The 16222-nt window shown below is 48.9% G+C and overlaps 1 protein-coding gene across 5 annotated transcripts in view; it reads left to right on the top strand.

The window, feature by feature from the left end:
* TAX1BP1 (Tax1 binding protein 1) overlaps positions 1–16222 on the top strand; it is a 118251-nt gene that overhangs the window by 76121 nt on the left and 25908 nt on the right. The gene's annotated exons all lie outside the window — the stretch shown is intronic.

Below are 16222 nucleotides of genomic sequence, written 5' to 3'. Positions count from 1 at the left end.
AGTTCTGTCAGAGGGGGCATGGAGCAGCCTTCTGAGTCCCACAGACTCACCCACAGCTGCAGTTATCCCACAGTCACACATGTCAGCAATAGGTGTCCAGAGCCCGCTCTGGCCAATAGTGAGGAGGCGATGGGATAAGTAAGTGGGGAAGGAGCTGTGAGTGGAGTAGGGGCATGGTGGTGCTGGCTTGTAATGGGCATGGGAGATGCAGAGGGAGTGAGAGAGGGGCCAGAATGACACACAGGGTGGTCACATGCCCCCCTACCCTCAAAAGTTTCAGGTCGTCTCTGTTTCTTGGGGTGCCTGGGACTGAGAATCACCTTGTTACCCTCCAGCCTCTAGTAAGAGGAAGATTTTCTTGTGCTTAACTGAATATTGGCTTGTTGACACCACTAGTCAGACAACCAAACAATCTCAGGGCTCTCACACCCCTTACTTTGTCTTGTAAGTTAACAGTAGGTGAGCCCCAGCCTCAGAGTGCTTCTGAAAGTAAGGTCACCACCATACATCAGGGTTTTCCCAAACATAGCTTCTTTTTTCGAGCTTCCTTTCTCTGTTTGGGTGAATTTTTCAAATAGGAAATGTCTGGGGGTTTTGCAGAGCAGACAAGCTACAGCTCAGAAAGAGCCCTGATTGGTCCGCTACCCAATTGGTCCCTTCCCTGCATCCACAGCTGATTGGTCCATTCCCCTGCAAGTCAGAACTGCTGGATCCTGCCCACCCAGGCCCCAGCTTCCAGCCCTGGGGAGGGGGTTCTGCAGGGAGGTGCTGATTGACATCTGTTGCGGCATCCTGGGCTTGCACCAGTCACCCTGCTACCATGACAGGGAGCTACACTGCCCCCCATCTCCAGTGAGCACCCCACCAGCACCTCCTCCCCAGCATCATCCTCTTTTTGGGAACCTGAAATATGGTAAACCTACTGAAAGCATCCTTTGGTATTAAAGATTATCATCAAAGGCTAAGATTTAAGAGATAGCGAGTAAGGCTAATGGAAACAGATTGAGGCATATTAAACAAAAACATAAAACGCAAACCTGGGTCTGGTTTTTTCAGTAGTTACCGTTTTTATGTAGTAAAGTAGATTTCCTCCAAGGATTCAGTCTTTTGCAAAGCTAGTTGGTTTTCAGTCAACTAGGATCCAAAAGTTCATGAACACTTCCCGCTCTTCATTTCTTCAGTGAATGGATAACAGACTATCTTTTTTTCTTCTCCTTGTGTTTCCCAAAGCTCATTGTTTTCATCCTTAGAGTCAGGATGACACACACACACATCCTGCCCCTGCCCCATGGTTCCCTTCCTGGTATGCTGGCTCCAAGTTACCTTGGCATCCTCATGTTGACTCCATATGCAAAACAGTGGTTCAGTTGTGTTGACTTACAATGCTTACTCTACATATGAACCAAGGCAGACAGGTGAATCTACATCCCTGTGTCTGGCATAACCTGTTTATCTACCCGGACTGGGACACAGATTTTAGAACATCTTTTCAATACACATACACAACCTCTTAAAATCATCTATCTGTACATCTTGCAACTATTATGAGAATCAGTATGACAAACTTTTATTAGACATCTCACTTGACCCTTGTTGGATAAATACTAAAAAAGCAATGTATTGGATTTAGTGAGTTTGTAAAGTCTGTCAGGAGTTAATGTTACAGAGAAGTGAACACTACTTGTTGGCTTTGAGGGGATTTTAGGGTTAAACATACCTTGTAAGGTATGGTAGGAATCTTTGTTTTTGTTTTATATGGTTAGCTCAGATACTCTTTTGTAAAAAGGAAAAATGGTGTTGGTGAATTGGTTTATGAAGTAAACCATACCCTATATGCTTTACTTTGAACAGTCTATTTACTGTATTTCAGTTTCTAGATGCTCTTGCTACTTTAAGAAATGTTTCAGACATACTTTTCTACAAAGTATTGTGCTCTTTGAAAGTATGGTAGTATCGTGACCTGTTTCTCATGTAGTCTACTTTGCCACATTTAATTGCTATTAACCTTTGCAGAAACTGATCAGTGTTCAGACAGGCATGATTTTAGCCTTGGTGCTCAGCACCTATAATGGAGAAAAATGTATTTCTTCCTCCTGCCTTTTGAACCCTATGTCCATTATTGTGAATAATTAGGGAAACTGTCAGAACTTTTGCAGCCTATTTAAGGTCTAGAATATCATCTTTGTGCTGTTGCCCACCTTTTCTTCACATTTTGCATATTTAATCTGATCATTCTTGGCATAGACATTATATATGACAAGCCCTTCTCTTCTTTAGTCATCTGCTGCAGTTTAATTAGCAGAATGTTCTTCCTGATCTATGTGTTTTGCCCTTTCGCAAATCCCAGAGAAACAGTGCTAGAGTCTTGTGCTCATTTGCTGACACAGCTTAGATTTTGTAATGAGATGGAAGGAACCTAATATGCTCAAATAGGAACCAACTTCAGGTAAGTGTGTCAAGAAGATTCTTTATTTTTCATATCAAATAGCAATTTATACCATAAGAATTGATTTTCTTCCTATTTTCTCGCTGTCAAATGAAAATAGACTGCGAATGGTAAAACATAATCAGTTTCCTAATGAAAGAGAGACGAGATACATGTGAATCAATCCAAATTCTCACTATTTGAAAATAAATAGTTGCAAAACTCTTTTTAGAGAGACTCAGTGATAAAATCCTCCTCTTTGCTTTAGTTTAAGTGAGATTTAAAGAGATGAAATGACTCATGATTTCCATGAGATGGGGTAGCACCAATGAAAGAAATCTACTCTGTGCAAATAGTGGCAGGAAGGAGAAGCCAATAACAGTTGTGTGCATCTATGAAACTAAAAGGCTTTGATGTCTGGGAAACAGGATGGTGGAAGCCTAGAGGCAAATGAAGACAAAAAACCAGACGATGACACTAATCTTAAAATGCTCATTAGGGAACGATCCCTAACTTGTGTGAATCCTTGATAAAGGTACTAGGTTCTAGTTCACTTTCTAGCAACTGGGTTAGCCTCTCAGATGGAGAATACTTTGAAATAAGAAAGTCAGCAAAAAGACAAGTTTAAAAAATGGTTGCTTTGTTAAGAATAAAATCTAAAAATACTGATGAAAGAAGCCCTTCAGCAAAAATTTACCATGTCTAATTTTATGTGTAAAATACACAACCTCTATGTAAATAGATATTTCTGAAACATGGTAATTTAATAACCAATAGGATATTGTAATTAATGGGTATAAATACTTATAAAAGAAACATTAACTTGAGTAGGTAGAGTAGTACTACACAAAATATTCCATAGACTCTTCCAGAACTAATATTTTCTGGTAGAAAAGATCTTGAGATAGCATCTGCAAGGGTACAAATTTCATATCATAAGAATACAAATACAGTGTTTTGGGTGTACTGCTGCTCTCTAACTTTGCCATCTATAAAATGTTGGAGATATCAGAGAAGTAGTAATTCTTTTTGAGTAATTGTAATGGATAATTTCAGTTTATCATGCAGTCACCATAGTTAATGGTGTGTTTTAGAAATCAGTTTAATAGGAGCTTTAAACCTTTGTTTTATAAAGATATTACTGTGATGGAAAACAAAATATTTGAGTTTTGAATTTTTCATGGTGGTTTGATGAAAAATGAATTGAAACAGAGAAAATAACAGTTCAGAAATCAGCCCCTTTGACATTGTTTGTACTAGATTTTTTTTTAAGTAATCCTTTTGATAGACATCTAAAACATTTTGGGCCCTGTCATTTGTCCACATAATTGCACCTCTTGTGCAGATTCCTTGAATATCAGGTATACATAGGTAGTGTTTGGCTATAGAGCAGTGTTTCTCAACCTGGGGGTTTAGAGGGGTCGCAAGTGCAGAGCTGGTATTGGGGGTGGCAAGAAAGGCAATTGCTTGGAGCCACAGGGGCGCCATGAAACTAAGTTACATGCCTCAGCCCCGTGGGGGTGGGACTCAGGCTTCAGGGGTACAGTAGTTTGGAAAGGTTAAGAACCACTGCTATAGAGCATCTTATAGTATTTTGTCATAATGGAGAATATTTGCACTAAGTCAAACCCTTTGAATTTGATGACAAATTCAGCAGGTGGTGCAAATGCTGTCACTCACTTTGAGGGAGGGAAAGACAGAGACACAACCTTCTTCCCTCTCACATATACCTCTAGCCTAGGGAAAATTCCCTCAGCAGGGAAGAAGAGACCAGGAGTTAGAAAAGGTGAGATTTTAATTGCAGTTTAAATTCCCATAAAGTTCACTACTCTTAGTAAAGGCTTACGCTATGAATCCCAATCTAAAAGACAGTCGGGGAAGAGCTGTTAACACTTGCTGCACCCATCTCTGTTTTCTAATAAGTTAGCAGAGAGCTTATTCAAGATCATTGCAGGCCCGTAACCCCAGTTTTATTCACTGCATCACACTGTCTTTCAGAGACAGTAAATAAGTTTGGACTATCCTAGTTCTAACCACCATAAATCACACTCCTCCCCCAGAGCCAGGGATAGAATCCAGGATTCTTTTACTGCTTTACTGCTATCTAATAAATAGTTGTAACTCGCTAGGAGTGGAAAAAAGTGTGTGACATTTTCCTCCAGTTGTCTGGTCTACAGAGGGACTAGCAGTTCCATCTGACTTTCACTGTAATACAAAACTTTAGCAGTGACCTCTGCAATGTTGTGATGGAATAACCTTTCAAGTATGTGGAATATGCGGCAGTCAGATATGCTGATCTGTTGATATAATTGATATAAAAACACATGAGATGATTGTTAAGGATTTGCACTTTGAATGCAAATTTGGTGAAGATAGGGTATGCGTGGCTTTTTGGTATCTGTTGGAGATGGAAAAAAAGCTTTATGGAGTGTTGAGATGTGTTATCAGAAGCGTTGTAGGCAATATGGAAGGGGAAATAAATGCACATTGTTTCCCCTTAATGTCTTATTTCCATTCTTTTAAGGTTTTGGGTGAACAGAGCATGTCCTGCTTCAACCTTAACTCCCACAAAACTTTGTTTCGTTTGCTAATTCACATGTAGATTGGGTTGAACAGTACATCAGGACCAGTTTCAGAGGAACAGTTTCTTGGTATCAAAGGATGTTGTCTTGGCACATCTTAGTCTGGCACATACAAGAGAGTCTGCTCTTGACATAGTCCTTAAAAATAAATTGCTTTAGGATCTACAATAGGTGCTACGCTTCTAAGTAACAATGACCAGAATATAATTGTTTGACATCCTAAGAAGGGAAATCATTCCTCGGGGCATGTAGAATAAAGAAGAGTGCAAGGTACAAGAGGATTTTTGTTTTTGTTTTCGAATGATAAAATTGGTTAGTCTGGTTTCAGAAATCCCAGCTCACAGTGTGCCCAAAGTAACTGCCTAAAGACTCCTGAAGAATGTTATTAGTTGCACTAGGTATGTGGGTACTGGGAGAGAACTTGTGGCCACTGGAAATTGTGTCAGGGCTTTTTTCTGGAATGTGTCCAAAATGGCCTTTCCACCTCAACTAGTCAAAACACCCTTCTCTACTGGCCAATCTTCTTGTTGCCACTTCCCATCTGCTTCTTCAGAGCAGGAATCAGCAAAGAGAAGATGATCTGTTTAGCCAAGGATGGGGATGAGGAAGAACTGCATTGGAGCCCAGATTGGCTGATTGCAGGGATGCAGACTTGACAGCACAGAGGGAGGCAGGATGTCTGTTGCGGGGGGAGGGGGGGTTTGAAGGAAACACATTTATTTATTTCAGTTCTTTCGTGCAAAGCACAAATGACTAGTATACTCAACAGTTCAAAGGGTGAATAGATGTTACTGCCCCCACCCTCCCAGGAGTCAGCACAGGATCAGTATTGTTTAATTTACTGTCACAAAACATTCAGGACAGTTTGATTCAAACAGGACAGTTTGATTCTGTAGTAGTTTGAAATGAAAATGATTGTGGAAGTAGCCTTAGATTGTGAGGGTAAAATCCTCAAGCAGAGGTGCTTCACTTCAGGTATGCATGTGGCACTGCGCCTTTGATTGGAGATTTTTGGTAGCAGTGTCCATTCAACCCACACATGACCCTACACATTCTCACATCCCCATACTGAGGATATATAGGGCTGTACGGCTGAATCATCCTTCAGATCCTTCCCAGTTGCCTTCAGCCTGAGGCTGTCAAACATGCCAACTTTTACTGAGTGCCTTAATGTTGTTACATAGTATACAGTTGTAGATCATTCCTTTTGGGGTTCTTGTCTGTTCCCTTTTACTTGTTTCCCCATTTGTGGTGTCATTTTGGACTTTTATTTGTGGGTATGTTGGGATCCCCAGGCTTAAATGTTATCTTTCCTGCCAGAAAGCTATTCCGTGTAGTGACAGACACTCAGTGTCTGAAGTGTTTGGGGTATACCCATAGTCCCTCAAAATGTAAGACCTATACTTCATTTAAAAAGCAAATTTTGTAAGATAAAATAGGGAGATAAAGTTCAGGCTTCTCATGATGGAACAAGTCTTAAAATTGGCTTCAGACCAGAGCTTTGAAAACCTCTCTGTATGTAATGCCCCATCTACCTCCAGATCTAACCCACTGAGAACTTCAAGCGGTAAGACTTCTGACACCCTATCTACTTTAGGATCTCGGATACTGAAAGCTGCAAGGGAGAAGATGGCTGCTACCTTGTTCACTTCAAGATACTGTTCACTTCAAGATCCTGGTCACCGAAAGCCTTCAGGCCAAGGCACTTGTACCTGGGCTAGCGGTACTAAGAGCCTTTCACTCGAAGTTCATGGGTTACTGACAAGAGGAGAAGGAATGTTAGATCTCTTTCAAAGCTGCCCTGGTCACTGGAGACCTCAGGCCCCAAGAGGAGTATTGTCAAGGCTCCGAGTGCTTCTGATACCATGAAGACATCTAGGGCTGCTTCTAACAGTTGTTCTATCTTCGAGTGATTGCTCATATGCATTCCAATGTAGGTGAGCGCGCGCCCCGTGCACAGATTCCCGGAACTTTTTTCCCTAGCAAACCCCGCATGGCCAGCTCAGGCGCCCCCTGGAGTGCCGCGCTCATATCGCGGTATAAAGGGCGCTGCTGGCTCCGCGGGTCCCCAGTTCCTTCTTTCCGCCTGTGACGGTTGCTGGAACTATCGCCTCTTGCTGCGTGCAAGTAGCTCATTCCCTAGTTGTTTGACTGTTTTTCAAAGTTTGTTGTTCTAATAGTTGTTATAGAGTTAGTTTAGTTTGTAGTTAAGCGTTCAGTTAGAACCCCGGACGGGGTTCCTTCTATGGGAGTCATGCCGGGCTCCACTGGCTTTAAGAACTGTGTCTTGTGCACCAAAGCCTTTCCTATCAGTGACCCGCATGACCGCTGTCTCCGGTGCCTTGGAGAAGAACACCGTCGAGACAAGTGCAGAATCTGCATGTCCTTTAAGCCTCGCACCCAAAAGGAGAGGGACGCAAGGCTAAAGGCAATCCTTATGGAGTCGGCGCTCCGTCCAGCCTCTGAGCCGTCCCGGTCTCCGTCGGCACCGAGTGTGTCGTCGGTGCGGAGCGCCCCCCACCGGCCCCGCTTTCGGCACCGCAGAAGGGCTCGAAGGGGCCCAAGAAGTCGGCACGGCCCCTGGCCGCACCGGAGATCTCCCCCCGGCCCTCGCAGGGCGGCGGGAGTACGGAGACACCCCAGCCACGGGCCGTAGAGTCTACTCCGGCACCGGGGTCTCCGCGCGGGTTGCCTCCCCCGACTTCTGGGGGTGGGGGAGTGCACCCGCAAGGACCATCGACGCCGGAGGCATTTACTGCGGCACGAGCCCTCATGGCCATGCCTATGCCTCCGTCCCCCCCTCGGCCGAGGGAGAAGGGACCCGCGTCTCGAGGCAAACCCGCGCTGGGTGGTCTTGGTGGTTGGAGACGTTCCCAATCCAAGTCTCCTTCCAGACGGTCACGGAGGGTGGAGAGCGTCGGCTCCCCTCCGAGCTCCGACTCTAGGTCGTCGAGCGACTCGGCACCGTGGGCGGTCCCGAGTCCGTCGCCGGAGCCGTGGGTCCAGCTCCAATGCCAGCAGGGCCCGGAATTCGGACCACTCTTCGGCGCGGAGCCCGTCCCGGCACCGCTCCAGGTCACCGTCGGTAGTCTCGAAAGGCCCGGAGACTCCGATGGCCCCGGCACCGAGGCCGGCCCCGGCACCGATGATGGGCCCGGCACCGATTGGGCCGGCACCGACATCGGGGCGGCTGGACTCCCCTCAGCGTCGCTGTCATCGGCACCGCTCTCAGTCCCGGGCGGGGAAGCGGCACCGCAAGTCCTCTCACCGCAGGGGCAGGTCGGCTACATCGTCATCATCGTCCCCGACCTCCTCGTATCGCCGGCACCGCAGACGTCGGCACCGGTCCACGTCGTCCTCGTCCGACCGCTCCACGCGTCGGCGGCATAAGCGACGCACGGCGGGCTCCGGTGACAAGAAGGCGGTGCGGCTGCATCAGCCTTCCCTGCAGGCCCCCGGGTGGACCCAAGGGCCTTGGCAGTGGCCGTATTGGGGACCCTGGAATGCCCCTATGCCCCAGGGCTCGGTGTCACTACAATCGGTGGTGGCTCCCCCAGTACCCCCAGCCCCCAAGGCTCAAGAGCAGGGTTCGGAGGATTCGGACCCAGGGGAGGGACCCTCCACTGCGCCCCTACCCTTCTCTTCCTCATCATCGCCTGATGAGGCGGCAGCCAGGGACTGTAGGGGGCCCCTGTTTGACTTCAGGGCTCATCAAGACCTCCTAAAGAGGGCTGCTGAGAACTTGGGCATGGAGTTTAAGCTCATGTCTGAGGAGGAGGACCCCCTCTTTGGGCCCTCGAGCTCTGTGGGACCCTCACGGGCGACCTTGCCAGTACATGACAATGTCATGAAGATCGCAAGGAAACTTTGGCAGACCCCCTCCTCTCTGCCCTCCACGTCCAAGGGGGTGGAACGGAAATATTATGTCCCCAAGGAACCATTTGAGTTCCTCTACAACCACCCTGCACCAAGCTCCCTGGTGGTCGATGCGGCCAACCAGAGGGACCGTCAGGGGAACCAGGGTAGCACGCCCAAAGATAAGGAGGGTCGTAAGCTGGATTTATTTGGGAGGAAGATCTACTCTACTGCGGCGCTGCAGTTTAGAGTAGCGAACCACCAGGCCTTGTTTGGGAAGTATAACAAGAACCTGTGGGCCTCGATGCAGAGGTTTGCCTCCCAGCTGCCCCCTGACCAGGAGGCAGACTTTTCTACCATCCTCCAGGAGGGGGCCGCGGTTGCTACCGCTGCGCTGCAATCGGCTAGCGACGCGGCGGACACCGCAAGCAGGGCAATGGCCTCGGCGGTCGTGATGCGCTGCTGTTCGTGGCTTCAGGCTTCTGGCCTCACACAAGAGGGTGCAGCAGGCCATCCAGGACTTGCCGTTTGATGGCCTGGGTCTGTTTGCGGAGAAGACAGACGACAAGCTCCACGCACTCAAGGACTCTCGGGCCACCCTGAAGTCCCTTGGGTTGTATACCCCCCAGGCCTCCAGACAGCAGTCCAGACCGCAGGCCCAGAGGCAACCACCACCCCCGCCCAGGCCGGCTCCTCGACCCGCCCAGCAGAGGAGGGGTCGTGAGCGCTACCGCGGTCCCAGCAGAGGAGGCCGCCAAGGGTCCTCTGCGGGGGGCCAGCAGGGGCCTGCAAAAGGGGGTAATTCTAATAAACGTTTTTTACCCAGAGCAGGAGGGTGGTACTCTTCCTTCTCTCTGGGATCTTGGCCGGCCGTTTGCGGATAGGCTTCGCCCCTTCCTTATAGAGTGGGAAGCCATTACTACGGACCGGTGGGTCCTGGAGGTGATTGCCAAAGGGTACACCCTCCAGCTCACAGCCTCCCCCCCCCAACACCCCTCCGAGGCTGTCCCCCATCGGGGATCCGGCCTCGGCCCAACTCCTGGTGCAGGAGATCGAGTCTCTCCTAGTGCTGGGGGCGGTGGAAGAGGTCCCAGTGCCAGAGGAGGGCAGGGGCTTTTATTCTAAATATTTCTTAATCCCCAAGGCGAAGGGAGGCCTTAGGCCCATTCTGGACCTACGTCGCCTAAATAAGTATATTAGGCGTGTTATGTTTCGTATGGTCTCCCTCGCCACTATTATTCCGGTCCTTGACCCAGGGGATTGGTATGCCGCCCTTGACTTGAAGGATGCATACTTCCACATCTCAATATTACCGGCCCATAGGCGGTTTTTGAGGTTTGTGGTAGCGGGACGCCATTATCAGTTTCGGTCCCTACCCTTTGGGCTCTCTTCAGCACCTAGGGTTTTTACTAAATGTATGGCAGTGGTGGTGGCCCACCTGCGTCGTAGAGGTGTTCAAATCTTCCCCTACCTGGATGACTGGTTAATCAGGGGGAAGTCGAGTTCACATGTGAGACATAGTCTGCTTCTCACACGCGAATTGTGCACTAGACTGGGGTTGCTTATTAATGAGCAAAAGTCCACACTCACTCTGGTGCAATGTATAGAGTTTATTGGAGCCAGGCTAGATGCGGTACAAGCCAGAGCCTTCCTTCCTCAAGCAAGGTTTGAGGCGATGGCAGCCATTATATCTGATCTCCACTTGTCCCCCATGACGACAGCCAGGCACTGCCTGCAGCTGTTGGGACATATAGCGGCTTCTACATAGGTAGTAAGACTAGCACAATTGAGGCTTAGACCTCTCCAGATGTGGTTGGCTTCAGTGTATGTACCGCACAGGCATTCTCTAACTAGAATGGTCCTGGTTCCCCCACAGGTGCTGTCGTCCCTCGATTGGTGGAGGGACCCGAGGGAAGTGATGATGGGCGTCCCCTTCAGAGAGTTTACCCCATCTGTGACGCTCATCACAGACACATCCGATCGGGGATGGGGAGCCCACATTTCTCACGACCAGGGCACCCAGGGGCTTTGGTCACCGGAGGAGAGAGCTCTGCACATCAATGTGCGCGAGCTCAGAGCGGTCCGATTGGCCTGCAAGGCCTTCCTCCAATTCCTGAGGGGCAGGGTAGTCCAAGTCCTCACGGACAATACGGCAGCCATGTTCTATGTGAACAGGCAAGGAGGGGCACGCTCCTCGGCACTCTGCCAGGAAGCTATTCGCCTCTGGGACTTCGCGGTGAGACACGGGTTTCATTTATCTGCCTCTTACCTCCCGGGGGGTACGAAACAGCGAGGCGGACCGCCTCAGCAGATCTTTTTCTCCCTGCCACGAATGGTCCTTACACCAGGACATAGTGGCTTTCATCTTCCAACGGTGGGGTACTCCCTGTCTGGACCTGTTCGCTACAGCAGAGAACAGGAAATGCCCGAGGTTTTGCTCGCTCAGGGGTCGCGAGCCGGGCTCTCTGTCCGATGCCTTTTTGGTTCCCTGGACAGGGGATTTAATGTATGCATTCCCCCTGTCCCGCTCCTGCCCCAAGTCCTCCTCAAAGTCAAGAGGGACAGGGCAGACATTATCCTGATCGCCCCAGCGTGGCCGAGGCAGCACTGGTACAGCATGCTGCTCGACCTCTCCATCACCGAACCGATTCCGCTACCCAGACGGTGCGACCTGATCTCCCAGGACCATGGGAGATTGTTACACCCCGACCTGGACTCCCTCCACCTCACCGCCTGGAGACTTTGTGGCTGACGGAGGGAGAGAGAGCCTGTTCCATGCAGGTTCAACAGGTCCTCCTGGGCAGCAGGAAGCCGTCCACGCAAGTAGCATATAACTCTAAGTGGCGGAGGTTTTCGGGGTGGGCAGAAGTGAGGGGGTTACACCCAAGCATCTCGCCTATACAGGCTATCTTGGAGTACTTACTGCAGCTTAAACTGCAGGGCCTGGCTTTGGCCTCCCTCAAGGTACACTTAGCGGCCATCTCGGCCTTCCACCAGCCCATGGAGGGCCGCTCCCTATTCTCTCACCCCATGTCGGTGAGGTTCCTTAAGGGGGTGGAGAGGACTTTCCCTCAGGTGTGGGACCCGGTGCCACCCTGGGACCTCAACTTGGTCCTCAACGGGCTGATGGGTCACCCATTCGAGCCCTTAGCTACATGCTCCCTTCTCCTTTTATCATGGAAGGTGGCCTTCCTGGTGGCCATCACCTCGGCCAGAAGGGTCTCCGAACTGAGGGCGTTGACCTCGGAGCCCCTCTACACGGTTTTTTATAAGGATAAGGTCCGGCTGAGGCCTCACCCGGCTTTTATGCCTAAGGTGGTGTCTCAGTTCCACTGTAACCAGGACATTTTCCTTCCTGTGTTCTTTCCAAAACCCCATGGGTCGGAGGAGGAAAGGAGAGGACATTCGCTGGATGTCAGGCGAGCCTTGGCCTTTTATCTTGATAGGACCAAGCCTTTCCGGAAGTCAACACAGCTCTTCGTAGCGGTGGCGGATAGGATGAAGGGCTTACCTGTCTCCACCCAGCGCATCTCCAAGTGGATTACTGCCTGCATTAAGGCATGCTATGAGCAGGCAGGAGTACCCCTCCCAGGTGCGGTGAGAGCACACTCCACTAGGGCCCAGGCCTCTTCCGCAGCCTTCCTGGAGCGGGTTCCCCTGCAGGACATCTGCAGGGCAGCGACCTGGTCGTCAGTCCATACGTTCATGTCGCATTACGCCATCGTGGAACAAGCGAGGGAGGACGCAGGGTTCGGCAGAGCCGTGCTGTCAAGAGCAGGTCACCAATAACTCCTACCCTCCTCCAAAGTACGGCTACGCAATCACCTACATTGGAATGCATATGAGCAATCACTCAAAGATAGAAAACAAGGTTACTTACCAGTAACTGTTGTTCTTCGAGATGTGTTGCTCATATCCATTCCAAACCCACCCCCCCCGTCCCCACAGTCGGAGTTGGCAGAAAGAAGGGACTGGGGACCCGCGGAGCCAGCAGCGCCCTTTATACCGCGATATGAGCGCGGCACTCCAGGGGATGCCTGAGCTGGCCATGCGGGGCTTGCTAGGGAAAAAAGTTCCGGGAATCTGTGCACAGGGCGCGCGCACACCTACATTGGAATGGATATGAGCAACACATCTCGAAGAACAACAGTTACTGGTAAGTAACCTTGTTTTGTGCCTCTACCACGAAGGTCCTAGTATCAAAGACCTCCTCTGCTTCCAATAGTCATGTCCATCCAAGCAGATCAGTGCCATCAGACTCTTCGATACCCTCAGCACCTACTTCGGGGCCCCTGATGGTAACATCTGAGTCTGTGCCTGGGCATGCTCACCCTTTGACAGAGAGTAGTCCATTACCTACCTCCATACCGATACTGACCTCAAATGACCTCTTTGTCTCCAATGAACCAGAGTCGCCACTGCTTACCAGTACTACACATCTCTTGGTACCAAGGTCTTCTGGGCCACAAGCTGCTCCGTTAAGATCCTGTACTTCTCTGACTTCCACCCTTCAGGGAGAAGAGTAATCACCTCCATTAGAATATGGGGAAGAGTACTGTGATTTGGACTCAAAGCTCTCTGTCCAAGGGTCTCCTCTTTATTTGAGGAGGCATTATTCTCTGCATGCAGAGAGAAGGGAGGATAAAAGATCTCCCTGTTTCACCAGCTGGGATGCCCAACAGTAGCTACCTTCTCTTATGCCCTATGGTCCTGCTCAGTGTCTTATTGGAATCCAGGAGCCTTATACGGCCAACAGCTTTTTTAAGGGCCGTGAGTACCTCTCATAGGAAGCATATAGAGTGTCTTATTCTCCCATGCCCTCACTTCTCCATCACCAACCAGAACCGATAGAAGACCTTTGGAGAAAAGTAGGAAGCAGTGGCTGACAAGAAGGTAACACTTCACATAAATTTTCCTCATCATTGCCCAATGAAACTGTATTGCCTCCACCACCCTCCATGGTGGATAATTTTTCACAGTTTCAGGAGCTGATTAGTCATGGATATGCTTCAAACTTCTCTTGATGAAATCCAGGACTCCCATCATAAACTCCTGGATGTTTTACATGCCTCAGATTTAATCTGACAAATGTGGCACTTCAGATTAATGAAGCTCTTCTAGAGCCAGCCAAGACAATCTGGCGAATTTCTGCCACAGCACCACCCATATTCAAATGTGTTGACAAAAGATATCCCAGTCAAGGATTTGGAATTTTTATTCTCACATCCAACACTGAGTTCCTTGGTTGTGAATTGCGTTAATGAACATAGAAGGAAGCACAATAACAAGACTACCCCATGTAATAAGTAGGGATCTACTTAGATCAGAGGTGTCAAACTCATTTGCTATGGTGGGCCAGATTTGAATTAAATGTACTTCAAGTGGGCCATACATACCATAAAACAAAATACTAGGCACAGCCATTTTTATGTAGTAGTATATTTTATTTGCTAGATATCAACAATATAAAAACTGCAGTAAATTCACTTCTACAACTACTACTATTTTACGATTAAAAGAATCGATCAATGATTAAGAATTATAGTACTGCGCGATACCCCATGACCACGCTGTACCTCTCCCACCTTTTGGAGCGCTGTGTCTCGCGCACACAGTGCTCCACGCGCTGCTGCCAGAGTACACAGATCTTGTGGCAGCCCGTGACACCGTGACATCTCGCAGCATTGTACTCTCTGGCGGTGGCACGTGATGCCATGACATGTCGCAGCAGCATGCGCTGCCGTCAGGGGCCGGCCCAAAAAAGTTGGCGGGCCGTATCCTGCCCACAGGCTGGATGTTTGACACCCCTGACTTAAATCGTGGAGAAAACAAACATTTTTCACGGGTTGGTCACAGCATAAATAGCAAATTTTGTGGATGTGTAACACATCAGAAAGTTTTTTCCTCTTACCGGTAACCATTGGGTAGCTTGAATGGCCTCTGCAGCTGTGCCCCACCCCAGCCCCTTCTTCCTGCCTGTTACTGTCATTGGAATTACCAGAACAGTTTTCTTTCAGCTTTATATACTATATAGTTAATATAGGTATTATAGCTAGTAAGTTTTAGTTTTGTTTAAAAAAAAAAAAGTGTTTTGACTTTGTTTTCCCCGTTTTGGAGTTCTGCTGCCAGCACTGAGGCATGTCCCGGTCTCCAAGTTGTGCACTTCTTGCTCCAGGCATGTGCCACATAAGTTATCTGAAGTGCCTGAGTGAAGCACACATGAAGCACTGGTGCCAGATTTGCCAGGAATTCAAGCATTCAGCAAAGAAGGATAGGGAGGTTAAGCTGAAATTCCTGATGATGATGGTAGCACTGAGGCCGCTATCAAAACTGTCCTGATCTGAATTGGTGCTGAGTGCTGTAGCTTCAGTGAGACGCGCACCTCCAGTGTTATTGGTGTCCCGGAACTGATCTCCCTTACCAATGCAGAGGAAGAAATACAAGACTTCTACATAGGCTCCAGCAAGGAAACATCTCCATCCTCCAAGTCCAGTAAGAAGGGTGAGAAAGATTCAAGTAGAGTGCATCTGACATCTAAGCACTCCTCCAAATCAGTGGCTAAGTCAGTACAGACCACTCCAGCCCCGGAAAGGGCACCAGCAAGCCCAGTGCCAGTAGTGGCACTTGTCAACTTCGTCAGCACTGAAACAAGACACATCTCAGTGCTAACTACCCTGGAGGCATTGGTAGCTGCAAGGAATTTACTATGCCTTTGGTATCAGTGTCTCTGTCAGTGCAGGAATCTGATTCCTTGGCAGCATTGCCCCATCCAGCACTAGCATTACAACCTACAGTAGTGCAGTTGCCTTCTTCTCAGGCAGTCAGCCCCTTGATACCATCCAAGGGAAGCCAGAAATGATGATGATGCTCGGCCCATCTCCAGGTTCTCGGCACTGAATCTTTGTCCTCAGGCTTTGGAGGTAGGATCTTTTATCTCACAACCCTGAAGCAGAACTAGCTGGTCCCCTAGCAGATCCTCTGTCTCTGCCTACTGTTGTGACCCCAAAATGGGACCTGCTGTGGGAATGTAGCCAGGTCACTGGAATCTGTCTCCATATCAGTGACCTTTTTTGAACCCATGAGGTTTTTCCCAGATTCCAGATCTTCCTGTCACTACTCAGTATCCCAATCTAGACGGGGAGTGGAGGGGTGGGGGAGGGAATCTGTACACCAAGCTGCCCTATCTCCAGTGTCCAGTATCGGGCCTGCTTCCAAGCATCAGGAAAAGGTCCTAGAAGCAGAGAAGTAGTCTTGGAAGAGACTCAGCCACTTTCAGTCTTGTCTTCCTCCTCATCCTCTCCAGACAGAGCAGTTCCTTCATCCCTTTTTGATGATTTTATGGTCTGTCAGGAGTTGTTAA

The sequence above is a fragment of the Emydura macquarii genome, unplaced genomic scaffold, assembly GCF_026122565.2.
Source record: "Emydura macquarii macquarii isolate MOO-44397 ecotype Brisbane River unplaced genomic scaffold, CSIRO-AGI_Emac_v2 contig_2422, whole genome shotgun sequence".
NCBI classification, from domain to species: domain Eukaryota; kingdom Metazoa; phylum Chordata; order Testudines; family Chelidae; genus Emydura; species Emydura macquarii.
Note: the sequence above shows the minus strand (reverse complement) of the source record. Positions and strands in the feature narration are given on the sequence as shown.